Source organism: Heptranchias perlo, unplaced genomic scaffold, assembly GCF_035084215.1.
Source record: "Heptranchias perlo isolate sHepPer1 unplaced genomic scaffold, sHepPer1.hap1 HAP1_SCAFFOLD_62, whole genome shotgun sequence".
NCBI lineage: Eukaryota > Metazoa > Chordata > Chondrichthyes > Hexanchiformes > Hexanchidae > Heptranchias > Heptranchias perlo.
Window position 1 is genome coordinate 1,824,734 of NW_027139644.1, and position 26,814 is coordinate 1,851,547.

At 50.0% G+C, this 26,814-nt stretch overlaps 1 protein-coding gene and 3 pseudogenes across 2 annotated transcripts in view; 3 read left to right on the forward strand and 1 right to left on the reverse strand.

Moving 5' to 3' along the window:
* The window catches only part of LOC137317454 (NACHT, LRR and PYD domains-containing protein 12-like), a 257,531-nt gene extending 244,067 nt beyond the window's left edge, over positions 1–13,464 (reverse strand). Inside the window, exon 1 of one of the 2 annotated variants that reach the window (XM_067980802.1) lies at positions 13,390–13,464. The gene's annotated coding sequence lies outside the window, so the exon portion shown is untranslated. Of the gene's footprint in view, positions 1–13,385 lie in introns of both variants that reach the window. The other variant, XM_067980803.1, reaches the window with a different exon arrangement.
* A 4,748-nt stretch (positions 13,465–18,212) lies between these two features.
* LOC137317464 (U1 spliceosomal RNA) lies at positions 18,213–18,357 on the forward strand (annotated as a pseudogene).
* Positions 18,358–19,033: 676 nt separating this feature from the next.
* LOC137317457 (U1 spliceosomal RNA) lies at positions 19,034–19,172 on the forward strand (annotated as a pseudogene).
* A 3,969-nt stretch (positions 19,173–23,141) lies between these two features.
* LOC137317458 (U2 spliceosomal RNA) lies at positions 23,142–23,314 on the forward strand (annotated as a pseudogene).
* Positions 23,315–26,814: the final 3,500 nt, after the last annotated feature.

A 26,814-nucleotide genomic window follows, 5' to 3' on the forward strand; every position in this document is an offset into this window, starting at 1 on the left:
TCAGTGAGTGTGTGAGAGAGGATGCCTCTGGATATCAGTGAGTGTGAGAGAGAGGATGCCTCTGCATATCAGTGAGTGTGTGAGAGAGGATGCCTCTGTATATCAGTGAGTGTGAGAGAGAGGATGCCTCTGTCTATCAGTGAGTGTGTGAGAGAGGATGCCTCTGTATATCAGTGAGTGTGAGAGAGAGGATGCCCCTGTATATCAGTGAGTGTGTGAGAGAGGATGCCTCTGTATTTCAGTGAGTGTGTGAGAGAGGATGCCTCTGCATTTCAGTGAGTGTGAGAGAGAGGATGCCTCTGTACATCAGTGAGTGTGTGAGAGAGAGGATGCCTCTGTATATCAGTGAGTGTGTGAGAGAGAGGATGCCTCTGCATATCAGTGAATGTGAGGGAGAGGATGCCTCTGTATATCAGTGAGTGTGTGAGAGAGGATGCCTCTGTATTTCAGTGAGTGTGAGAGAGAGGATGCCCCTGTATATCAGTGAGTGTGTGAGAGAGGATGCCTCTGTATTTCAGTGAGTGTGTGAGAGAGGATGCCTCTGTATTTCAGTGAGTGTGAGGGAGAGGATGCCTCTGTATTTCAGTGAGTGTGTGAGAGAGGATGCCTCTGTCTTTCAGTGAGTGTGAGAGAGAGGATGCCCCTGTATATCAGTGAGTGTGTGAGAGAGGATGCCTCTGTATTTCAGTGAGTGTGTGAGAGAGGATGCCTCTGTATTTCAGTGAGTGTGTGAGAGAGGATGCCTCTGTATATCACTGAGTGTGTGAGAGGATGCCTCTGATCTCAGTGAGTGTGTGAGTGAGAGAGGATGCCTCTGATCTCAGGGAGTGTGTGAGAGAGAGGGTGCCTCTGTACATCAGTGAGTGTGTGTGAGAGAGTATGCCTCTGTATATCAGTGAGTGTGTGAGAGAGAGGATGCCTCTGTATATCAGTGAGTGTGAGGGAGAGGATGCCTCTGTATATCAGTGAGTGTGTGAGAGAGAGGATGCCTCTGTGTATCAGTGAGTGTGTGAGAGAGGATGCCTCTGTATATCAGTGAGTGTGTGAGAGAGGATGCCTCTGGATATCAGTGAGTGTGAGAGAGAGGATGCCTCTGTATATCAGTGAGTGTGTGAGAGAGGATGCCTCTGTATATCAGTGAGTGTGAGAGAGAGGATGCCTCTGTATATCAGTGAGTGTGTGAGAGAGAGGATGCCTCTGTATATCAGTGAGTGTGTGAGAGAGGATGCCTCTGTATTTCAGTGAGTGTGAGAGAGAGGATGCTTCTGTATATCAGTGAGTGTGTGAGAGAGGATGCCTCTGTTTATCAGTGAGTGTGAGAGAGAGGATGCCCCTGTATATCAGTGAGTGTGTGAGAGAGGATGCCTCTGTATTTCAGTGAGTGTGTGAGAGAGAGGATGCCCCTGTATATCAGTGAGTGTGTGAGAGAGGATGCCTCTGTATTTCAGTGAGTGTGAGAGAGGATGCCCTTGTATATCAGTGAGTGTGTGAGAGAGGATGCCTCTGTATTTCAGTGAGTGTGTGAGAGAGGATGCCTCTGTATTTCAGTGAGTGTGAGGGAGAGGATGCCTCTGTATTTCAGTGAGTGTGTGAGAGAGGATGCCTCTGTCTTTCAGTGAGTGTGAGAGAGAGGATGCCCCTGTATATCAGTGAGTGTGTGAGAGAGGATGCCTCTGTATTTCAGTGAGTGTGTGAGAGAGAGGATGCCCCTGTATATCAGTGAGTGTGTGAGAGAGAGGATGCCTCTATATATCAGTGAGTGTGAGAGAGAGGATGCCTCTGTATATCAGTGAGTGTGTGAGAGAGAGGATGCCTCTGTATTTCAGTGAGTGTGTGAGAGAGGATGCCTCTGTATTTCAGTGAGTGTGTGAGAGAGGATGCCTCTGTATATCAGTGAGTGTGTGAGAGGATGCCTCGGATCTCAGTGAGTGTGTGAGTGAGAGAGGATGCCTCTGATCTCAGTGAGTGTGTGAGAGAGAGGGTGCCTCTGTACATCAGTGAGTGTGTGTGAGAGAGGATGCCTCTGTATATCAGTGAGTGTGTGAGAGAGAGGATGCCTCTGTATATCAGTGAGTGTGAGAGAGAGGACGCCTCTGTATATCAGTGAGTGTGTGAGAGAGAGGATGCCTCTGTATATCAGTGAGTGTGTGAGAGAGGATGCCTCTGTATATCAGTGAGTGTGTGAGAGAGGATGCCTCTGGATATCAGTGAGTGTGAGAGAGAGGATGCCTCTGTATATCAGTGAGTGTGTGAGAGAGGATGCCTCTGTATATCAGTGAGTGTGAGAGAGAGGATGCCTCTGTATATCAGTGAGTGTGTGAGAGAGAGGATGCCTCTGTCTATCAGTGAGTGTGTGAGAGAGGATGCCTCTGTATATCAGTGAGTGTGAGAGAGAGGATGCCCCTGTATATCAGTGAGTGTGTGAGAGAGGATGCCTCTGTATTTCAGTGAGTGTGTGAGAGAGGATGCCTCTGCATTTCAGTGAGTGTGAGAGAGAGGATGCCTCTGTACATCAGTGAGTGTGTGAGAGAGAGGATGCCTCTGTATATCAGTGAGTGTGTGAGAGAGAGGATGCCTCTGCATATCAGTGAATGTGAGGGAGAGGATGCCTCTGTATATCAGTGAGTGTGTGAGAGAGGATGCCCCTGTATATCAGTGAGTGTGTGAGAGAGGATGCCTCTGTATTTCAGTGAGTGTGTGAGAGAGGATGCCTCTGTATTTCAGTGAGTGTGTGAGAGAGGATGCCTCTGCATTTCAGTGAGTGTGAGAGAGAGGATGCCTCTGTACATCAGTGAGTGTGTGAGAGAGAGGATGCCTCTGTATATCAGTGAGTGTGTGAGAGAGAGGATGCCTCTGCATATCAGTGAATGTGAGGGAGAGGATGCCTCTGTATTTCAGTGAGTGTGAGAGAGAGGATGCCCCTGTATATCAGTGAGTGTGTGAGAGAGGATGCCTCTGTATTTCAGTGAGTGTGTGAGAGAGGATGCCTCTGTATTTCAGTGAGTGTGAGGGAGAGGATGCCTCTGTATTTCAGTGAGTGTGTGAGAGAGGATGCCTCTGTCTTTCAGTGAGTGTGAGAGAGAGGATGCCCCTGTGTATCAGTGAGTGTGTGAGAGAGGATGCCTCTGTATTTCAGTGAGTGTGTGAGAGAGGATGCCTCTGTATATCAGTGAGTGTGTGAGAGAGAGGATGCCTCTGTCTATCAGTGAGTGTGTGAGAGAGGATGCCTCTGTATATCAGTGAGTGTGTGAGAGAGGATGCCTCTGGATATCAGTGAGTGTGAGAGAGAGGATGCCTCTGTATATCAGTGAGTGTGTGAGAGAGGATGCCTCTGTCTATCAGTGAGTGTGAGAGAGAGGATGCCTCCGTATATCAGTGAGTGTGTGAGAGAGAGGATGCCTCTGTATATCAGTGAGTGTGTGAGAGAGGAGGCCTCTGTCTATCAGTGAGTGTGAGAGAGGATGCCCCTGTATATCAGTGAGTGTGTGTGAGAGAGGATGCCTCTGTATATCAGTGAGTGTGAGAGAGAGGATGCCTCTGTATATCAGTGAGTGTGTGAGAGAGAGGATGCCTCTGTATATCAGTGAGTGTGAGAGAGAGGATGCCTCTGTATATCAGTGAGTGTGTGAGGGAGAGGATGCCTCTGTGTTTCAGTGAGTGTGTGAGAGAGGATGCCTCTGTATTTCAGTGAGTGTGTGAGAGAGGATGCCTCTGTATTTCAGTGAGTGTGAGGGAGAGGATGCCTCTGTATTTCAGTGAGTGTGTGAGAGAGGATGCCTCTGTCTTTCAGTGAGTGTGAGAGAGAGGATGCCCCTGCATGTCAGTGAGTGTGTGAGAGAGGATGCCTCTGTATTTCAGTGAGTGTGTGAGAGAGAGGATGCCCCTGTATATCAGTGAGTGTGTGAGAGAGAGGATGCCTCTGTATATCAGTGAGTGTGAGAGAGAGGATGCCTCTGTATATCAGTGTGTGAGAGAGAGGATGCCTCTGTATTTCAGTGAGTGTGTGAGAGAGGATGCCTCTGTATATCAGTGAGTGTGTGAGAGGATGCCTCTGATCTCAGTGAGTGTGTGAGTGAGAGAGGATGCCACTGATCTCAGTGAGTGTGTGTGAGAGTGGATGCCTCTGTATATCAGTGAGTGTGTGAGAGAGGATGCCTCTGAAAATCAGTGAGTGTGTGAGAGAGGATGCCTCTGTCTTTCAGTGAGTGTGAGAGAGAGGATGCCCCTGCATATCAGTGAGTGTGTGAGAGAGGATGCCTCTGTATTTCAGTGAGTGTGTGAGAGAGAGGATGCCCCTGTATATCAGTGAGTGTGTGAGAGAGAGGATGCCTCTGTATATCAGTGAGTGTGAGAGAGAGGATGCCTCTGTATATCAGTGTGTGAGAGAGAGGATGCCTCTGTATTTCAGTGAGTGTGTGAGAGAGGATGCCTCTGTATATCAGTGAGTGTGTGAGAGGATGCCTCTGATCTCAGTGAGTGTGTGAGTGAGAGAGGATGCCACTGATCTCAGTGAGTGTGTGTGAGAGAGGATGCCTCTGTATATCAGTGAGTGTGTGAGAGAGGATGCCTCTGAAAATCAGTGAGTGTGAGAGAGAGGATGCCTCTGTATATCAGTGAGTGTGTGAGAGAGAGGATGCCTCTGAAAATCAGTGAGTGTGAGAGAGAGGATGCCTCTGTATATCAGTGAGTGTGTGAGAGAGAGGATGCCTCTGTATATCAGTGAGTGTGTGAGAGAGGATGCCTCTGTATATCAGTGAGTGTGTGAGAGAGGATGCCTCTGGATATCACTGAGTGTGAGAGAGGATGCCTCTGTATATCAGTGAGTGTGTGAGAGAGGATGCCTCTGTATATCAGTGAGTGTGAGAGAGAGGATGCCTCTGTATATCAGTGAGTGTGTGAGAGAGAGGATGCCTCTGTATATCAGTGAGTGTGTGAGAGAGGATGCCTCTGTATATCAGTGAGTGTGAGAGAGAGGATGCCCCTGTATATCAGTGAGTGTGTGAGAGAGGATGCCTCTGTATTTCAGTGAGTGTGTGAGAGAGGATGCCTCCGTATTTCAGTGAGTGTGTGAGAGAGAGGATGCCCCTGTATATCAGTGAGTGTGTGAGAGAGAGGATGCCCCTGTATATCAGTGAGTGTGTGAGAGAGGATGCCTCTGTATTTCAGTGAGTGTGTGAGAGAGGATGCCCCTGTATATCAGTGAGTGTGTGAGAGAGGATGCCTCTGTATTTCAGTGAGTGTGAGAGAGAGGATGCCCCTGTATATCAGTGAGTGTGTGAGAGAGAGAGGATGCCTCTGTATATGAGTGAGTGTGTGAGAGAGGATGCCTCTGTATATCAGTGAGTGTGTGAGAGAGAGGATGCCCCTGTATATCAGTGAGTGTGTGAGAGAGAGGATGCCTCTGTATATCAGTGAGTGTGAGAGAGAGGATGCCTCTGTCTATCAGTGAGTGTGTGAGAGAGAGGATGCCTCTGTATATCAGTGAGTGTGTGAGAGAGGATGCCTCTGTATTTCAGTGAGTGTGTGAGAGAGGATGCCTCTGTGTATCAGTGAGTGTGTGAGAGAGGATGCCTCTGAATATCAGTGAGTGTGAGAGAGAGGATGCCTCTGTATATCAGTGAGTGTGTGAGTGAGAGGATGCCTCTGCATATCAGTGAGTGTGTGAGAGAGGATGCCTCTGTATATCAGTGAGTGTGAGAGAGGATGCCCCTGTATATCAGTGAGTGTGTGAGAGAGGATGCCTCTGTATTTCAGTGAGTGTGTGAGAGAGAGGATGCCTCTGTATTTCAGTGAGTGTGTGAGAGAGAGGATGCCCCTGTATATCAGTGAGTGTGTGAGAGGATACCTCTGTATTTCAGTGAGTGTGTGAGAGAGGATGCCTCTGTATTTCAGTGAGTGTGAGAGAGAGGATGCCCCTGTATATCAGTGAGTGTGTGAGAGAGAGGATGCCTCTGTATATCAGTGAGTGTGTGAGAGAGAGGATGCCTCTGTATATCAGTGAGTGTGTGAGAGAGGATGCCTCTGTATATCAGTGAGTGAGTGTGTGAGAGAGAGGATGCCCCTGTATATCAGTGAGTGTGTGAGAGAGGATGCCTCTGTATATCAGTGAGTGTGTGAGAGAGAGGATGCCTCTCGATATCAGTGAGTGTGAGAGAGAGGATGCCTCTGTACATCAGTGAGTGAGTGAGAGAGGATGCCTCTGCATATCATTGAGTGTGAGAGAGAGGATGCCTCTGTATTTCAGTGAGTGTGTGAGAGAGAGGATGCCCCTGTATATCAGTGAGTGTGTGAGAGAGAGGATGCCTCTGTATTTCAGTGAGTGTGAGAGAGGATGCCCCTGTATATCAGTGAGTGTGTGAGAGAGGATGCCTCTGTATTTCAGTGAGTGTGTGAGAGAGGATGCCTCTGTATTTCAGTGAGTGTGAGGGAGAGGATGCCTCTGTATTTCAGTGAGTGTGTGAGAGAGGATGCCTCTGTCTTTCAGTGAGTGTGAGAGAGAGAGGATGCCCCTGTATATCAGTGAGTGTGTGAGAGAGGATGCCTCTGTATATCAGTGAGTGTGTGAGAGAGAGGATGCCTCTGTATTTCAGTGAGTGTGTGAGAGAGGATGCCTCTGTATTTCAGTGAGTGTGTGAGAGAGGATGCCTCTGTGTTTCAGTGAGTGTGTGAGAGAGGATGCCTCTGTATTTCAGTGAGTGTGTGAGAGAGAGGGTGCCTCTGTACATCAGTGAGTGTGTGTGAGAGAGGATGCCTCTGTCCATCAGTGAGTGTGTGAGAGAGAGGATGCCTCTGTATATCAGTGAGTGTGAGAGAGAGGACGCCTCTGTATATCAGTGAGTGTGTGAGAGAGAGGATGCCTCTGCATATCAGTGAGTGTGTGAGAGAGGATGCCTCTGTATATCAGTGAGTGTGTGAGAGAGGATGCCTCTGTATTTCAGTGAGTGTGTGAGAGAGGATGCCAATGTATATCAGTGAGTGTGAGAGAGAGGATGCCTCTGTATATCAGTGAGTGTGTGAGAGAGAGGATGCCTCTGTATATCAGTGAGTGTGAGAGAGAGGATGCCTCTGTATATCAGTGAGTGTGTGAGAGAGAGGATGCCTCTGTATATCAGTGAGTGTGTGAGAGAGAGGATGCCTCTGTATATCAGTGAGTGTGTGAGAGAGGATGCCTCTGTATATCAGTGAGTGTGAGAGAGAGGATGCCCCTGTATATCAGTGAGTGTGTGAGAGAGGATGCCTCTGTATTTCAGTGAGTGTGTGAGAGAGGATGCCTCTGCATTTCAGTGAGTGTGAGAGAGAGGATGCCTCTGTCCATCAGTGAGTGTGTGAGAGAGAGGATGCCTCTGTATATCAGTGAGTGTGTGAGAGAGAGGATGCCTCTGTATATCAGTGAGTGTGAGGGAGAGGATGCCTCTGTATATCAGTGAGTGTGTGAGAGAGGATGCCTCTGTATTTCAGTGAGTGTGAGAGAGAGGATGCCCCTGTATATCAGTGAGTGTGTGAGAGAGGATGCCTCTGTATTTCAGTGAGTGTGAGAGAGAGGATGCCCCTGTATATCAGTGAGTGTGTGAGAGAGGATGCCTCTGTCTTTCAGTGAGTGTGTGAGAGAGGATGCCTCTGTATTTCAGTGAGTGTGAGGGAGAGGATGCCTCTGTATTTCAGTGAGTGTGTGAGAGAGGATGCCTCTGTCTTTCAGTGAGTGTGAGAGAGAGGATGCCCCTGTATATCAGTGAGTGTGTGAGAGAGGATGCCTCTGTATTTCAGTGAGTGTGTGAGAGAGGATGCCTCTGTATTTCAGTGAGTGTGTGAGAGAGGATGCCTCTGTATATCAGTGAGTGTGTGAGAGGATGCCTCTGATCTCAGTGAGTGTGTGAGTGAAAAAGGATGCCTCTGATCTCAGTGAGTGTGTGAGAGAGAGGGTGCCTCTGTACATCAGTGAGTGTGTGTGAGAGAGGATGCCTCTGTATATCAGTGAGTGTGTGAGAGAGAGGATGCCTCTGTATATCAGTGAGTGTGAGAGAGAGGATGCCTCTGTATATCAGTGAGTGTGTGAGAGAGAGGATGCCTCTGTATATCAGTGAGTGTGTGAGAGAGGATGCCTCTGTATATCAGTGAGTGTGTGAGAGAGGATGCCTCTGGACATCAGTGAGTGTGAGAGAGAGGATGCCTCTGTATATCAGTGAGTGTGTGAGAGAGGATGCCTCTGTATATCAGTGAGTGTGAGAGAGAGGATGCCTCTGTATATCAGTGAGTGTGTGAGAGAGAGGATGCCTCTGTATATCAGTGAGTGTGTGAGAGAGGATGCCTCTGTATATCAGTGAGTGTGAGAGAGGATGCCCCTGTATATCAGTGAGTGTGTGTGAGCGAGAATGCCTCTGTGTATCAGTGAGTGTGAGAGAGAGGATGCCTCTGTATATCAGTGAGTGTGAGAGAGAGGATGCCTCTGTATATCAGTGAGTGTGTGAGAGAGAGGATGCCTCTGTATATCAGTGAGTGTGAGAGAGAGGATGCCTCTGTATATCAGTGAGTGTGTGAGAGAGGATGCCTCTGTATTTCAGTGAGTGTGTGAGAGAGGATGCCTCTGTATTTCAGTGAGTGTGTGAGAGAGAGGATGCCCCTGTATATCAGTGAGTGTGTGAGAGAGGATGCCTCTGTATTTCAGTGAGTGTGTGAGAGAGGATGCCCCTGTATATCAGTGAGTGTGTGAGAGAGGATGCCTCTGTATTTCAGTGAGTGTGAGAGAGAGGATGCCCCTGTATATCAGTGAGTGTGTGAGAGAGAGGATGCCTCTGTATATCAGTGAGTGTGTGAGAGAGAGGATGCCTCTGTATATCAGTGAGTGTGTGAGAGAGGATGCCTCTGTATATCAGTGAGTGTGTGAGAGAGAGGATGCCTCTGGATATCAGTGAGTGTGAGAGAGAGGATGCCCCTGTATATCAGTGAGTGTGTGAGGGAGAGGATGCCTCTGTATATCAGTGAGTGTGTGAGAGAGGATGCCTCTGTATTTCAGTGAGTGTGTGAGAGAGAGGATGCCCCTGTATATCAGTGAGTGTGTGAGAGAGGATGCCTCTGTATTTCAGTGAGTGTGTGAGAGAGGATGCCTCTGTATTTCAGTGAGTGTGAGGGAGAGGATGCCTCTGTATTTCAGTGAGTGTGTGAGAGAGGATGCCTCTGTCTTTCAGTGAGTGTGAGAGAGAGGATGCCCCTGTATATCAGTGAGTGTGTGAAAGAGGATGCCTCTGTATTTCAGTGAGTGTGTGAGAGAGAGGATGCCCCTGTATATCAGTGAGTGTGTGAGAGAGAGGATGCCTCTGTATATCAGTGAGTGTGAGAGAGAGGATGCCTCTGTACATCAGTGAGTGTGTGAGAGAGAGGATGCCTCTGTATTTCAGTGAGTGTGTGAGAGAGGATGCCTCTGTATTTCAGTGAGTGTGTGAGAGAGGATGCCTCTGTATATCAGTGAGTGTGTGAGAGGATGCCTCTGATCTCAGTGAGTGTGTGAGTGAGAGAGGATGCCTCTGAACTCAGTGAGTGTGTGAGAGAGAGGGTGCCTCTGTATATCAGTGAGTGTGTGAGAGAGGATGCCTCTGGATATCAGTGAGTGTGAGAGAGAGGATGCCTCTGTATATCAGTGAGTGTGTGAGAGAGGATGCCTCTGTATATCAGTGAGTGTGAGAGAGAGGATGCCTCTGTATATCAGTGAGTGTGTGAGAGAGAGGATGCCTCTGTATATCAGTGAGTGTGTGAGAGAGGATGCCTCTGCATATCAGTGAGTGTGAGAGAGAGGATGCCCCTGTATATCAGTGAGTGTGTGAGAGAGGATGCCTCTGTATTTCAGTGAGTGTGTGAGAGAGGATGCCTCTGTATTTCAGTGAGTGTGTGAGAGAGAGGATGCCCCTGTATATCAGTGAGTGTGTGAGAGAGAGGATGCCCCTGTATATCAGTGAGTGTGTGAGAGAGGATGCCTCTGTATTTCAGTGAGTGTGTGAGAGAGGATGCCCCTGTATATCAGTGAGTGTGTGAGAGAGGATGCCTCTGTATTTCAGTGAGTGTGAGAGAGAGGATGCCCCTGTATATCAGTGAGTGTGTGAGAGAGAGAGGATGCCTCTGTATATCAGTGAGTGTGTGAGAGAGGATGCCTCTGTATATCAGTGAGTGTGTGAGAGAGAGGATGCCCCTGTATTTCAGTGAGTGTGTGAGAGAGAGGATGCCTCTGTATATCAGTGAGTGTGAGAGAGAGGATGCCTCTGTATATCAGTGAGTGTGTGAGAGAGAGGATGCCTCTGTATGTCAGTGAGTGTGTGAGAGAGAGGATGCCTCTGTATATCAGTGAGTGTGAGGGAGAGGATGCCTCTGTAGATCAGTGAGTGTGTGAGAGAGGATGCCTCTGTATTTCAGTGAGTGTGAGAGAGAGGATGCCCCTGTATATCAGTGAGTGTGAGAGAGAGGATGCCCCTGTATATCAGTGAGTGTGTGAGAGAGAGAGGATGCCTCTGTATATCAGTGAGTGTGTGAGAGAGGATGCCTCTGTATATCAGTGAGTGTGTGAGAGAGAGGATGCCCCTGCATATCAGTGAGTGTGTGAGAGAGAGGATGCCTCTGTATATCAGTGAGTGTGAGAGAGAGGATGCCTCTGTATATCAGTGAGTGTGTGAGAGAGAGGATGCCTCTGTATATCAGTGAGTGTGTGAGAGAGAGGATGCCTCTGTCTATCAGTGAGTGTGTGAGAGAGGATGCCTCTGTGTGTCAGTGAGTGTGTGAGAGAGAGGATGCCCCTGTATATCAGTGAGTGTGTGAGAGAGAGGATGCCTCTGTGTATCAGTGAGTGTGTGAGAGAGAGGATGCCTCTGTATATCAGTGAGTGTGTGAGAGAGAGGATGCCTCTGTATATCAGTGAGTGTGTGAGAGAGAGGATGCCTCTGTATATCAGTGAGTGTGAGGGAGAGGATGCCTCTGTATATCAGTGAGTGTGTGAGAGAGGATGCCTCTGTATTTCAGTGAGTGTGAGAGAGAGGATGCCTCTGTATTTCAGTGAGTGTGAGAGAGAGGATGCCCCTGTATATCAGTAAGTGTGTGAGAGAGAGGATGCCTCTGTATTTCAGTGAGTGTTTGAGAGAGGATGCCTCTGTATTTCAGTGAGTGTGTGAGAGAGGATGCCTCTGTATTTCCGTGAGTGTGAGAGAGAGGATGCCCCTGTGTATCAGTGAGTGTGTGAGAGAGGATGCCTCTGTATTTCAGTGAGTGTGTGAGAGGATGCCCCTGTATATCAGTGAGTGTGTGAGAGAGGATGCCTCTGTATTTCAGTGAGTGTGTGAGAGAGGATGCCTCTGTATTTCAGTGAGTGTGTGAGAGAGGATGCCTCTGTATATCAGTGAGTGTGTGAGAGGATGCCCCTGTATATCAGTGAGTGTGTGAGAGAGAGGATGCCTCTGTATATCAGTGAGTGTGAGGGAGAGGATGCCTCTGTATATCAGTGAGTGTGAGAGAGAGGATGCCTCTGTATATCAGTGAGTGTGTGAGAGAGAGGATGCCCCTGTATATCAGTGAGTGTGTGAGAGAGAGGATGCCTCTGTATTTCAGTGAGTGTGAGGGAGAGGATGCCTCTGTATATCAGTGAGTGTGTGAGAGAGGATGCCTCTGTATTTCAGTGAGTGTGAGAGAGAGGATGCCCCTGTATATCAGTGAGTGTGTGAGAGAGAGGATGCCCCTGTATATCAGTGAGTGAGTGAGAGAGAGGATGCCCCTGTATTTCAGTGAGTGTGTGAGAGAGGATGCCCCTGTCTATCAGTGAGTGAGTGAGAGAGAGGATGCCCCTGTATTTCAGTGAGTGTGTGAGAGAGGATGCCTCTGTATTTCAGTGAGTGTGTGAGAGAGGATGCCTCTGTATATCAGTGAGTGTGTGAGAGAGGATGCCTCTGTATATCAGTGAGTGTGAGAGAGAGGATGCCTCTGTATTTCAGTGAGTGTGTGAGAGAGGATGCCCCTGTATATCAGTGAGTGTGAGAGAGAGGATGCCTCTGTATTTCAGTGAGTGTTTGAAAGAGGATGCCTCTGTATTTCAGTGAGTGTGTGAGAGAGGATGCCTCTGTATATCAGTGAGTGTGTGAGAGAGGATGCCTCTGTATATCAGTGAGTGTGTGAGAGAGAGGATGCCTCTGGATATCAGTGAGTGAGTGAGAGAGGATGCCTCTGTATATCAGTGAGTGTGTGAGTGAGAGAGGATGCCTCTGGATATCAGTGAGTGAGTGAGAGAGGATGCCTCTGTATATCAGTGAGTGTGTGAGTGAGAGAGAGGATGCCTCTGGATATCAGTGAGTGTGTGAGTGAGAGAGGATGCCTCTGGATATCAGTGAGTGAGTGAGAGAGGATGCCTCTGTGTATCAGTGAGTGTGTGAGTGAGAGAGGATGCCTCTGTATATCAGTGAGTGTGTGAGTGAGAGAGGATGCCTCTGGATATCAGTGAGTGAGTGAGAGAGGATGCCTCTGTATATCAGTGAGTGTGAGAGTGAGGATGCCTCTGGATATCAGTGAGTGTGTGTGAGAGAGGATGCCTCTGGATATCAGTGAGTGAGTGAGAGAGGATGCCTCTGGATATCAGTGAGTGAGTGAGAGAGGATGCCCCTGTATATCAGTGAGTGAGTGAGAGAGGATGCCTCTGTATATCAGTGAGTGTGTGAGTGAGAGAGGATGCCTCTGGATATCAGTGAGTGAGTGAGAGAGGATGCCTCTGTATATCAGTGAGTGTGTGAGTGAGAGAGGATGCCTCTGGATATCAGTGAGTGAGTGAGAGAGGATGCCTCTGGATATCAGTGAGTGAGTGAGAGAGGATGCCTCTGTATATCAGTGAGTGTGAGAGTGAGGATGCCTCTGGATATCAGTGAGTGTGTGTGAGAGAGGATGCCTCTGGATATCAGTGAGTGAGTGAGAGAGGACGCCTCTGTATATCAGTGAGTGAGTGAGTGTGAGAGAGAGGATGCCTCTGTATATCAGTGAGTGTGAGAGAGAGGATGCCTCTGTATATCAGTGAGTGACTGAGCATCCATGCGTATTTTGTGATGGGGACAAGCGGCAGGATGATGAAACCTGACCTTTAACCATCAACAACTTGTAAAATCCTACACAGACTGGGATTGAACAAGTTAAATTGCCAGAAGACACGTGTCCAGATCACAGGTTGGATCACACATTGCAAGTGGTGTCTCGGGGCAAAGGATCAGAAACCTCTTCCTCGTATCGACCCAAAGATTGCGACTGAGTTCCCACAAACAGGAACCGTTCGCTTCTGTCTCTGAGTTTCCATTCCCCCCCCCCCATGCCGGTCCGTTGGCGGGGGCGGGGAATACAGCCTCTCTCCATCGGAGCGGCCCCCAATACCGCTCACTCACTCACTCTCTCCATTTCACCCGCTCCGCCTCCACCGCCATCTTCCCTCCAAACCGCCTTCTTCTCCGCCGACCCTGCTCCATCCGGGCATTCGAGGGTCGGGGTCTGCGCACTGTTGACATTCGGCATCAATTAACGCCCCCTCCCAGAGTCCAGCCCTGCCATTGGGTCATAACCCGCTGATTGACATCCCCGCTCACCAATCGGGGCTCGGCGCCCGCCCCAAGCTCGATTGACGGAACGAGGGGCGGGGGATCACGTGGCTGCTGATTTTAAAACTGCGCGGCCGTTAAACCGCCACAGTGCGGGCTGGGAGTGGGTGTGACGTTACAGTAAACTGGCAACGGCGCGAGTGTGACGCATGTTGAGGGCTGGGGCCGCGAGCTGACTGATGGGAGAGTCCAGGGGCCTGGCGGTCCTCATCCACCGCCATCATCTCAATCCACCGTCATCCTCCCCCTGGAGAGGATCAACCGGTCCTCATCCACCGCCATCATCTCAATCCACCGTCATCCTCCCCCTGGAGAGGATCAACCGGTCCCCATCCATCGCCGTCCTCCCTCGGAGAAGATATTGCCTGTCTGCATTGTTCCAAAAGACATCACTTTGCACTTCTCTGCATTAAATTTCATCTGCCACATGTCCGCCCATTCCTCCAGCCTGTCTATATCCTCTTGAAGTCTCTCACTATCCTCCGCACTCTTTACTCCGCTTCCAAGTTTTGTGTCATCTGCAAATTTTGAAATTGTGCACTGTGCACCCAAGTCCAAGTCATTAATATATATCAAGAAAAGCAATGCCTTTCTTGATATATATTAATGAACACCACTGATATATATTTTAAACACCACTGTATACCTTCCTCCAGTCCGAAAAGCAATTGCTCACCACTATGTTTCCTGTCATTTAGCCAATTTTGTATCCATGCTGCTACTGCCCCTTTTTTATTATTCATTCATGGGATGTGGGCGTTGCTGGTGAGGCCAGCATTTATTGCCCATCCCTAATTGCCCTTGAGAAGGTGGTGGTGAGCCGCCTTCTTGAACCGATGCAGTCCGTCTGGTGAAGGTTCTCCCACAGTCCTGTTAGGAAGGGAGTTCCAGGATTTTGACCCAGCGACGATGAAGGAACGGCGATATATTTCCAAGTCGGGATGGTGTGTGACTTGGAGGGGAACGTGCAGGTGGTGTTGTTCCCATGTGCCTGCTGCCCTTGTCCTTCTAGGTGGTAGAGGTCGTGGGTTTGGGAGGTGCTGTCGAAGAAGCCTTGGCTGCAGTGCATTCCTGTGGATGGTGCACACTGAAGCCATGGTGCGCCGGTGCTGAAGGGAGTGAATGTTTAGGGTGGTGGATGGGGTGCCAATCAAGCGGGCTGCTTTGTCCTGGATGGTGTCGAACTCCTTGAGTGTTGTTGGAGCTGCACTCATCCAGGCAAGTGGAGAGTATTCCATCACACTCCTGACTTGTGCCTTGTAGATGGTGGAAAGGCTCTGGGGAGTCTGGAGGTGAGTCACTTGCTGCAGAATACCCAGCCTCTGACCTGCTCTTGTCGCCATCGTATTTATGTGGCTGGTCCAGTTAAGTTTCTGGTCAATGGTGACCCCCAGGATATTGATGGTGGGGGATTCGGCAATGGTAATGTTGTTCGATGTCAAGGGGAGGTGGTTAGACTCTCTCTTGTTGGAGATGGTCATTGCCTGGCACTTGTCTGACGCGAATGTGACTTGCCACTTATCAGCCCAAGCCTGGATTGGTTGTCCAGGTCTTGATTCATGCGGGCACGGACTGCTTCATTATCTGAGGATTTGCGAATGGAACTGTTAAATCATCAGCGAACATCCCAATTTCTGAACTTATGATGGAGGGAAGGTCATTGATGAAGCAGTTGAGGATGGTTGGGCCTGGGACACTGCCCTGAGGAACTCCTGCAGCAATGGCCTGGGGCTGAGATGATGGGCCTCCAACAACCACTACCATCTTCCTTTGTGCTAGGTATGACTCCAGCCACTGGAGAGTTTTCCCCCTGATTCCCATTGACTTCAATTTTACTAGGGCTCCTTGGTGCCACACTCGGTCAAATGCTGCCTTGGTGTCAAGGGCAGTCACTCTCACCTCACCTTCCATGGACTTCAATTGTGCTGACAAGCCTATTATATGGTACTTTATCAAATGCCTTTTGAAAATCCATATACACATCAACCGCATTGCCCTCATCAAACCTCTCTGTTACCTCATCAAAAAACTCAATGAAGTTAGTTAAACATGATTTGCCTTAAACAAATCCGTGCTGGCTTTCCTTTATTAATCCACACTCGTCCAAGTGACTGTTAATTTTGTCCCGGATTATCGTTTCTATAAGATTCCCCATCACCGAGATTAAACTGTAGTTGCTGGGTTTACCTTACACCCTTTTTTAGCCCATTAATAACTGCCCTTAGTTATTAAAGCATTTCCAGGGCTAGATGCTATGGGACGCACTGAAGCTTGGTGCAGCGGCTGCAAAGGCTAAATGGGGAAAGGCCACAGTTTAGGGCCCTCCTGGCATTGTATACCGAGGGGCTGGAGCCCAAAAAACCCCTCAGGATGAATGTGTAATGACCGTAATGATACCACTGCATCGCTCTCCAGACCTTCTTTGCAAAGGCACATTCCAGAAGGAGATGGATGACGGTCTTGTCTCCACCGCAGCCTCCTCGGGGACAGCGCGCGGTGGCGCTGAGACTCCGGGAGTGCATGAAGGATCTGACGGGAAGGGCCCTTCTCACCACCAGCCAAGCTAGGTCTTGGTGCTTGTTTGACAGCTCTGGCGATGAGGCGTTCTTCCAAATGACATTGGCAGTCTGCTCGGGGAACCAACCGACAGGATCCACCATCTCCTTTTCCCGCATGGTCTTGAGGACATTGCGTGCGGACTACTTGTTTTTCTGCACAAACTTTTCCACGAAGGACAGGTGGAGCATTCTGTGGTAGCACGTAGTGACACTTTGTGTTTGCGTACCGAGGGTCTACGCACAGCTTGATGCAGCCGCACACAAAGGTGGCCATCAGGATGAGGGCCACGTTGGGCACGCCTTTCCCCCCTTTCTCTGGAGATCTGTACACGGAGACGGTCCATTTTTGATCTCCAGATAAAGTGGAAGATGGCTCGGGAGACTGTCGATCCCACGGTCCCAGTTTCAGCTTGACCTTGGCAATACGCTCCTCCCAGTTTTTGGTGCACGCCCCGGCCCCCCCGAACCAGATCCCCAGCACCTTCAGGTAATCCGACCTGACGGTGAAGGGGATAAAGGATCGGTCGGTCCAGTTCCCAAAGAACATGGCCTCGCTCTTGGTACGATTTACCCTGGCCCCTGAGGCCAGTTCGAACTGGTCGCAGATGCTCATCAGTCTGCGGACCGACAGCTGATCCGAGCAAAAGATGGTGATGTAATGTAACCGTAATCTGCAATGATTACAAGTGCAATGAGGCACCCTAGAGTGTCATAAACTGTGTTTATCATTTATGATCTGTAATTGTATTATTTGGATTGTACTGTATGTACCTTTACAAATTTTATGAATAAAGTACATTTTTGAAATATAAAAAATTATGCATATGCACAGTAACCGTGAGTTCAGCTTCAGGAATAAAAACAGAAAATACTGGAAATATTCAGTTAACCAGCATCTGTGGACACCAAGGGAATCAAGGGATATGGGGATCGGGCAGGAAAGTGGAATTGATGTAGAAGTTCAGCCATTGAATGGTGGAGCAGGCTCGAGGGGCCGTGTGGCCTACTCCTGCTCCTATTTCTTATGCCCTTAAAAAAAACCCTCAGGCAGAATGTAAAATTCAAATTGATGTAATGTACCCTGTAATGAATCTGTAATGAATCACCTGTATTGAGTGTAATGCAATGAGGCACCCTAGACTGTTGTAAACTGTAATTATGTACAATGTGTTCTAGTACTTGATGTCACCTGCAAAATGTATAATCTGTATTGTGTACGTTTGGAATGTGATATGACAACTGTATTGTATGTATTGCTGCAAATTTTATGAATAAAGTATATTTTTTGAAAAAAAACAGGGTTAACGTTTGAGGTCAATGACATTTCGTCAGAACTGGAAGAAGTTAAAAGATTTAACAGTTTTTAAGCAACTTCAGAGCCAGGCAAAATGGGGGAGGAAAGAACAAAAGGAAAGGTCTGAGACCTGACGAAGGAGGAAAGCTCCGAAAGCTTGTGATTCCAAATGAAGCTGTTGGACTATAACCTGGTGTTGTAAGACTCCTTACATTTGTCCACCCCAGTCCATCACCAGCATCTCCACATCATTACCTGAGGAAGGAGGAAGCCTCCGAAAGCTTGTAGATTTCAAATAAAAATCGTTGGACTATAACTTGGTGTTGTAAAATTGTTTACAATTGTCAACCCCAGTCCATCACCGGCATCTCCACAACATCATTGAGTGGGAGGGCAGGAGTGATTAAATGAGAAAAGGGATGATGATGATGATTCAAGGCAAGGAGGGCGGGAGTGGGACAAGGAAAGAAACAAGAGATGAGCTGTAAATGGGCAGAACCATTCAGGAATGCTCCGTTCCATCCGGCGAATGGGGGGGGGGGGGTGCTCTTTCCTTTTATGGGTGAAATGCAAATGAGGCAGCGAATGCAGTTGAATCTTCAAAAACAATCATATTTAACCAAAGAAATGATGGAAAAACAATGATTTTTACATCTCCAGTAAATATTCCTTATAAAAATGGAAAATGAAGGTTTAAAATTCTTTCTTGCCCTAATGTTAGAGTGTTGACTGCCGTTGGATGGAAATTTGCAATACTATTGGACCATACTTACCTGCAGGGAGAGACTTTGATCACGAAGAAGGTTCTCCCAGGACGAGGCTCGCCTATTGCACCTGCGATGTCCCCAAATGCGGGATACTTGACTGCAAAATTTGTGGTAGTGGGGGACTGTGTTCGTGCTCTCCCCTGGTTTATGACTCAAGATAGAAATAATGTGAAGCAATTTTATTTTAAATTCACAAGCTTTCGGAGGCTACCTCCTTCCTCAGGTGAACGATGTGGAACGATGTTCACCTGAGGAAGGAGGTAGCCTCCGAAAGCTTGTGAATTTAAAATAAAATTGCTGGACTATAACTTGGTGTTGTAAAATTGTTTACAATTGTCAACCCCAGTCCATCACCGGCATCGCCACATCAGAAATAATGTGTGCATTAGAGTGTTCAGTTAATTGAGTAACTTCCAATCTCGAATCACTGTCTATCTGAGCGATCAGCGCGAAGGATTTGCTGGCTGATTAATAGTGGTGCTTGTCGTTTTTCTGTAAAATACCTAGTGAACCTTAGATATTAAAGCATTTCCAGGACTGGGTGCTGCCAGGACTGCAGCCGCCGCAAAAGCTCGATGGGGAAAGGACGCTCTCACCATTGTACGCCAAGGGACTGGAAACCAAAAAAAACTCCTCCTAATGAATGTGTAATGACTGTAATTGATGGAATGTAACTGTAATCTGTACTGATTGCAAGTGCAATGAGGCACCCTGGAGTGTCATGAACTGTATTTATCATGTATGACCTGTAGTTGTATTGTGATAGTTGGATTGTACTGTTTACCTTTACAAATTTTATGAATAAAGTATATTTTTGAAATATAAAAAAAGGAGGTTCTCCCAGGACGAGGCTAGTCCATTGCACTCTGGGTGTACTGACGCCTGCGATGCCCCTAAATGCGGGATACTCGACTGCAAAATTTGTGGTAGTGGGGGATTGCTTTCGTGCTCTCCCCTGGTTTATGACTAAAAATAGAGAAGAGTTTCGTAGTGTGGTGTGTCTTTTTCTTAATTCCTCACATTTCAGTAACAGCTAAGTCGTGGTCATATTCGGCTGCACAGTTCTTAAAAATAAAGCGCTGTTCGGTAGAAAATTTATGACACAGAAGGAGGCCACTCCATATCCGTGTCGGCCGAAAATGAGCTGCTCAGCCCTAAATCCCCCTTTCCACCACCTGAGGAACTAAAGAGCAATTACACACTGTGAAACCCCCTCTTTGACTCCATGGTGCCACTGGTGGGAAGCCATCAAGGCCAAAATAAAGAGGCTCTTCAACCTCAATGGTGTTTAGAAGGTGAGAGAGAGACACGCAGGGAAGTGTCACAACTCTAGAAAAGCATACAGGATCTGCTCCAGCTACAGTCGATAGGGGTCGATGTCAGGGGGGTTGATGTCAGGAACGAACTCCGAGAGGTGAAGGGCCAGCAAGCCTCGCTCTTCGCCTCCAAGGCCTCAAAGATCATCTTCCAGTCCAGAGTCTGCTCTGTGGAGCTGGGCGAGAAATGCTCGGGCTTCTTTTTCCAGAAACTGCACAGACCTCTGTGATCAGCAGCCTGAAGGAGGAAGACAGCTTGGTGACGTCCTCGCAGGCTAACATACTGAGGATCAGCAAATCCTTTTATGCCAGGCTGTACGACTGGAAGCCCACGGACAGCACGGCTTCCCAGTCCTTCCTGTCCTCTATCAAGACAGCGATAGAGGACAGCGAGCGGGAGAGCATGGATCGGCCATTGATCTTGGATGAGCTGACAAAGGCCGACCAGTCCTTCGAGAAGAGTAAAACTCCCAGAAGCGATGGCCTACTGGTCGAGTTGCACTCGGCTCTGCAGGGTTGGAGAGGCCCAGACTTACTGGGGCATGTCAGAGTCCATGAGGAAAGGCATCATCGACCTCATCTACAAGTGGAAAGGAGAGAGGGAAGAAATTAGAAATTGGCGACCCATTTCCTTGCTGAATGTCGACGACAAGATTCTGTCTACGGCCATCGCCAACAGGTTCAAGTCTGCTCTGGAGCGAGTGATTCACCCGGATCAGACCTGTACTGTACCCGGCAGGAAGATCTCTGATAGCCTTGCGATGCTCAGGCACACGATCGCCTATGTGCAGGACAGGGGGGTGAACACCTGCCTCATCAGCCTGGACCAGGAGAAGGCCTTTGACAGAATATCCCACACATACATGATGGACGTGCTCTCCAAAACAGGTTTTCGGGAGGGAATCCGCAATTGGATCCGATTGCTTGACGTGGCGCAGTGCTAGTCAACGGGTGGGAGTCAGAGAGCTTTCCGAACAGATCTGGAGTCAGGCAAGGCATCCTCTCTCCACGGTCTTGTTCGTATGTTGTATCGAGCTGTTTGCCACGTCCATCAGGAAGGACGCAGGTATCAGGGAGATGACGATCCCAGGCGGAGGAGGCTCTCAGTTTAAGGCCCTCAGTTTAAGGCCTCCTCATACATGGATGACTTCACCGTCTTCTGCTCCGATCAGCACTCGGTCCACACACTGATGGGCATTTGCGACCGTTTCGTGCTGGCCTCAGGGGTCCAGAGTGAACCAAAGTAAGAGTGAGGCTATGTTCATTAGCAGGTGGGAGACCTGATCCTTTGTCCCCTTCACCGTCAGGTCCGACTACCTGAAGGTGCTGGGGATCTGGTTCGGGGGGCCCCTGGTCTGCACCAAGAACTAGGAGGAGCGGCCAAACAGAAGCTTGGTATGTGGGTGGGGCGATCCCTCTTCCCCATAGTGATAAGGTGTGAGGTACTCGCGGTGTTGCTCTACGTGGCCAGGGTCTGGCCCATTCCCCACAGTTCCGCTGTCACAGTCACCCGAGCTATCTTCCACTTTGTTTGGAGGACCAAGGTAGAACACGTCTGTAGGGCCACCATGGACAGGCCCACAGACAAAAGGGGGAAGAGCGTCCCCAACGCCGCTCTGATCCTGATGGTCACCTTTGTGTGTGGCTGCCTCAGGATGTGTGTAGAGCCCCAGTACACAAACATCAAGGGCTCAATTTTGAAATGGTGGCGGGTTGGCAGCGGGGGGGAGGGGGGGTGAAGGTGCGTGTGGCAAACCCGAACAAACAAACCTTGCCATTTCCGAACACCACGATCGCAATGTAATTGATGGTGATTAACGTGCTCTCCGGGTTTTGCGCCCGGCAGCCAGCCTGATTGACAGGAGCTGCAACCCGAGGGTGGGGGTGGAGAGAAAGAGATAGAGCGAGACGTTATCCGGTGCTGGAACGGAAGATCGGGCGTGGAGCGTGGAAGATCGGGGGGGGGGGGAAGAGGGGAAGATCGGGGGGGGGGGAAGAGTGGAAGATCGGGGAGGAGGGGGCAAGGTCGGAGGGGAGAGTGGAAGATCGGGGGGGGAGGGGGGAAGATCGGGGGGGAGGGGGAAGATCGGGGGGGAGGGGGAAGATCGGGGGGGAAATCGGGGGAGGGGGAAGATCGGGGGGGAGGGGGAAGATCGGGGGGAGGGGGGAAGGTCGGGGGGGAGGGTGGGAAGATCGGGGGAGGGGGGCAGATCGGGGGGAGGGGGGAAGATCGGGGGGAGGGGGGAAGATCGGGTGGAGAGTGGAAGATCGGAGGGGACAGGGGAAGATCGGAGGGGAGAGGGGAAGATCGGGGGGAGAGTGGAAGATCAGGGGGGAGAGTGGAAGATCGGGGGGGGGGGGGAGAGTGGAAGATCGGGGGGGCAGAGAGTGGAAGATCGGGGGGGGAAGAGTGGAAGATCAGGGGGGGGAGAGTGGAAGATCGGGGGGGAGGAGAGGGGAAGATCGAGGGGGGAAGGGGGAAGATCGGGGAGAGGGGGAAGATCGGGGGGAGTGGGGAAGATCGGAGGGGAGAGGGGAAGATCAGGGCGGGGAGACGGGAAGATCGGGGGGGGAGAGTGGAAGATCGGGGGGGAGAGTGGAAGATCGGGGGGGGCGGAGAGTGGAAGATCTGCGGGGGGAGAGTGGAAGATCGGGGGGGGGAGAGGGGAAGATCGAGGGGGGAAGATCGGGGGGGAGGGGGGAAGATCGGGTGGAGAGTGGAAGTTCGGAGGGGACAGGGGAAGATCGGAGGGGAGAGGGGAAGATTGGGGGGGAGAGTGGAAGATCAGGGGGGAGAGTGGAAGATCAGGGGGGAGAGTGGAAGATCGGGGGGGGAGAGTGGAAGATCGGGCGGGCGAAGAGTGGAAGATCGGGGGGGGGAAGGGGGAAGATCCGGGGGGAGGAGGAAGATCGGAGGGGAGAGGGGAAGATCAGGGCGGGGAGACGGGAAGATCGGGGGGGAGAGTGGAAGATCGGGGGGGGCGGAGAGTGGAAGATCTGGGGGGGGGAGAGTGGAAGATCAGGGGGGGAGAGTGGAAGATCAGGGGGGGAGAGTGGAAGATCGGGGGGGGAGAGGGGAAGATCGAGGGGGGAAGATCGGGGGGGAGGTGGAAGATCGAGGGGAGAGGGAAGAGGAACCCCTTCGAACACAAGGCCATCAGACAGTGGTCGACATGAAACGTTCTCAGAGTCCTGCAGGGAAAGGAAAGAGTGGACTCGATCAGGCACTTCCCCAATCAGACGGTCGAAAAAAAACACTCAAGAAGCTCGACACCATCCAGGAAAAAGCAGCCCACCCACCACCCTAAACATTAACTCCCTCCACCACCGGCGCACTGTGGCTGCAGTGTGTACCATCTACAAGATGCACTGCAGCAACTCGCCAAGGCTTCTTCGACAGCACCTCTACCACCTCGAAGGTCAAGGGCAGCAGACGCATGGGAAAACCACCACCTGCACGTTTCCCTCCAAGTCACACACCACCCTGACTTGGAAATATATCGCCATTCCTTCATCGTTGCTGGGTCAAAATTCTGGAACTCCCTTCCTAACAGCACTGTGGGAGAATCTTCACCATGCGGAGTGCAGCGGTTCAAGAAGGCGGCTCACCACTACCTTCTCAAGGGCAATTAGGGATGGGCAAAAAATGCTGGCCTTGATACGTCCCCTATCTGGGGACCATATATTAAATTGATTTTGGAACAGGGAGATGGAGTCGGGCTTGCTCCGTCCACTCCACGCATCGACCCAGTATTGCAGTGTCTCTGGGAACGGTGCATCTCCGTGGAGAGATAGTGGAAATGCAATGCAGGTTTTTCCAGCGTCTCTGTACGTATGTATGCGTTATTACGGAGACAACAGCTGATGTATGGCTGACCGACCGACAGACCGAACGAACGCGAGCCAGCGACGCCCACAGCCCATGAATGAATAACAAAAACAATTGCAAATCTCCCTGGTCAGACTGGCGATTCTCTTTGATCAGGAAGAGGGCTGGAATAATCTGAGACCCAGTGAAGAGGTGAGAACAGAGCAGCAGGGAATGATCCCAGAACCAGAGCCAGCAGCTCACCACCTGGTCCCTGTGTCTGGGACAATACACACCTCAGCTCCAGACCAGGAACAGAAAGCTGGTGTTAACGTGGCCCAGCCCTCGCAAATTGCTGGAACTGTGGGATGGAAATCAGACTTTTGGTCTCAGAGGCTGCTTTAGGGGCTCAGTGGCTCATCGAAAGAATGATTTCTACGAAAGAGCAGGGCTCTGCTCCATCACAGACTGATACTGTACAGGACATGGCAGAGTAAAGTTCTCTTTGCACTTGTGCCATCAAACACTTCCAGGACTGGTACAGCACGGGTTAGATAGAGACGAAAGCTCCCTCTACACTGTCACACCAAACACTCACAGGGTAGATACAGCACGGGTTAGATACAGAGTAAATCTCCCTCTACACTGTCCCATCAAACACACCTAGGACAGGTAAGGCACGGATTAGATACAGAGTAAAGATCAGTCAACACTGACCCATCAAAAATTCCCAGCGCAGGTACAGCACGGGTGACAGAGTAAAGAACCCTCCACACTGTCCCATCAAATACCAACAGGGCAGGTACAGGGTTAGATACAGAGTAAAGCTCCCTCTACACTATCCCATCAAACTCTTCCAGGGCAGGTACAGGGTGAGATACAGAGTAAAGCTCCCTCTACACTGTCCCATCAAACATTCCCAGTGCAGGTACAGCACGGGTTAGATACATATAGAGCGAGGATGCCTCGGAAAATTAGTGAGTGAGTGTGAGCAAGGATGCCTCCGTACATCAGTGAGTGTGTGTGAGTGACAATGCCTCTGTATATCAGTGAGTGAGCGTGCAAGCAGGAATGCCTCTATATATCAGTGAGTGAGTGTGCAAGTGGGAATGCCTCTGTATATCAGTGACTGAGTGTGAAAGAGGAGGCCCGTGTATATCAGTGAGTGAGTGTGTGAGAGAGGATGCCCCTGAAAATCAGTGAGTGAGTGTCTGAGCGAGGATGCCCCTGTCTATCAGTGAGTGTGTATGAGCGAGGATGCCTCTGTGTATCAGAGAGTATGTGAGCGAGGATTCCCCTGTATATCAGTGAGTGAATGTGAGCGAGGATGCCCCTGTATATCAGTGAGTGTGTGAGCGAGGATGCCCCTGTATATCAGTGAGTGTGTGAGCGAGGATGCCCCTGTATGTCAGTGAGTGAGTGTGAGCGAGGATGCCCCTGTATATCAGTGAGTGTGTGAGCGAGGATGCCCCTGTATATCAGTGAGTGTGTGAGCGAGGATGCCTCTGTATATCAGTAAGTGAGTGTGTGTGAGCGAGGATGCCTCTGTATATCAGAAAGTGAGTGTGAGCGAGGATGCCCCTGTCTATCAGTGAGTGTGTGTGAGCGAGGATGCCTCTGTGTATCAGAGAGTGAGTGTGTGTGAACGAGGATGCCCCTGTATATCAGTGAGTGTGTGTGAGCGAGGATGCCACTTCATATCAGTGAGTGAGTGTCTGTGTGAGGATGCCCCTGGAAATCAGTGAGTGAGTGTGTGAGCGAGGATGCCCCTGTATATCAATGAGTGAGTGTGTGCGCGAGGTTGCCTCTGCATATCAGTGAATGTGTGAGCGGGGATGCCTCGGTATATCAGGAAGTGAGTGTGAGCGAGGATGCCTCTGTATATCAGTGAGTGTGTGTGAGCGAGGATGGCTCTGTATATCAGTGAGTGTCTGAGCGAGGATGCCCCTGTCTATCAGTGAGTGTGTGTGAGCGAGGATGCCACTTTATATCAGTGAGTGAGTGTGAGCGAGGATGCCCCTGCTTATCAGTGAGTGAGTGTGTGAGCGAGGATGCCCCTGAATATCAATGAGTGAGTGTGTGAGCGGAGATGCCTCTGTATATCAGTAAGTGAGTGTGAGCGAGGATGCCTCTGTATATCAGTGAGTGAGTGTGTGAGCGAGGGTGCCTCTGTATATCAGTAAGTGAGTGTGAGCGAGGATGCCTCTGTATATCAGTGAGTGAGTGTGTGAGCGAGGATGCCTCTGTATATCAGTGAGTGAGTGTGTGAGCGAGGATGCCCCTGTATATCAGTGAGTGAGTGTGTGAGCGAGGATGCCTCTGTATATCACTGAGTGAGTGTCGGGGTGAGGATGCCTCTGCATATTAGTGAGTTTGTGAGCGAGGATGCCCCTTTTTTTCAGTGAGTGAGTGTGTGAGCGAGGGTGCCTCTGTATATCAGTGAGTGTGTGAGCGAGGGTGCCTCTGTATATCAGTGAGTGTGTGAGCGAGGGTGCCTCTGTATATCAGTGAGTGTGAGCGAGGATGCCCCTGAAAATCAGTGAGTGATTTTGTGAGCAAGAATGCCCCTGTATATCAGTGAGTGAGTGTGTGGTCGAGGGGGCCTCTGTATATCAGTGAGTGAGTGTCTGAGCGAGGATGCCTCTGTATATCAGTGAGTGTGTGAGTGAGGATGCCTCTGTGTATCAGTGAGTGTGTGTGAGCGGAGATGCCTCTGTATATCAGTAAGTGAGTGTGAGCGAGGATGCCTCTGTGTATCAGTGAGTGTGTGTGAGCGGAGATGCCTCTGTATATCAGTAAGTGAGTGTGAGCGAGGATGCCTCTGTATATCAGTGAGTGAGTGTCTGAGCGAGGATGCCCCTGTATATCAGTGAGTGAGTGTGTGAGCAAGGATGCCCCTTTATATCAGTGAGTGAGTGTCTGAACGAGGATGGCTCTGTATATCAATGGGTGAGTGTGAGCGAGGATGCACCTGTATATCAGTGAGTGAGTGTCAGCGAGGATGGCTCTGTATATCAGTGAGTGTGTGAGCAAGGATGCCCCTGTATATCAGTGAGTGAGTGTCAGCGAGGATGGCTCTGTATATCAGTGAGTGTGTGAGCGAGGATGCCCCTTTATATTAGTAAGTGAGTGTGAGCGAGAATGCCCCTGTTTTTCAGTGAGTGTGTGTGTGAGCAAGAATGCCTCTGCATATCAGTGAGTGTGAGCGAGGATGCCCCTGTATATCATGAGTGATTGTGAGAGCGAGGATGCCCCTTTATATCAGAGAGTGAGTGTGTGAGCGAGGATGCCCCTTTATATCAGTGAGTGAGTGTCTGAGCGAGGATGCCCCTGTATATCAGTGAGTGTGTGAGCGAGGTTGCCTCTGCATATCAGTGAATGTGTGAGCGGGGATGCCTCTGTATATCAGTAAGTGAGTGTGAGCGAGGATGCCTCTGTATATCAGTGAGTGAGTGTCTGAGCGAGGATGCCCCTGT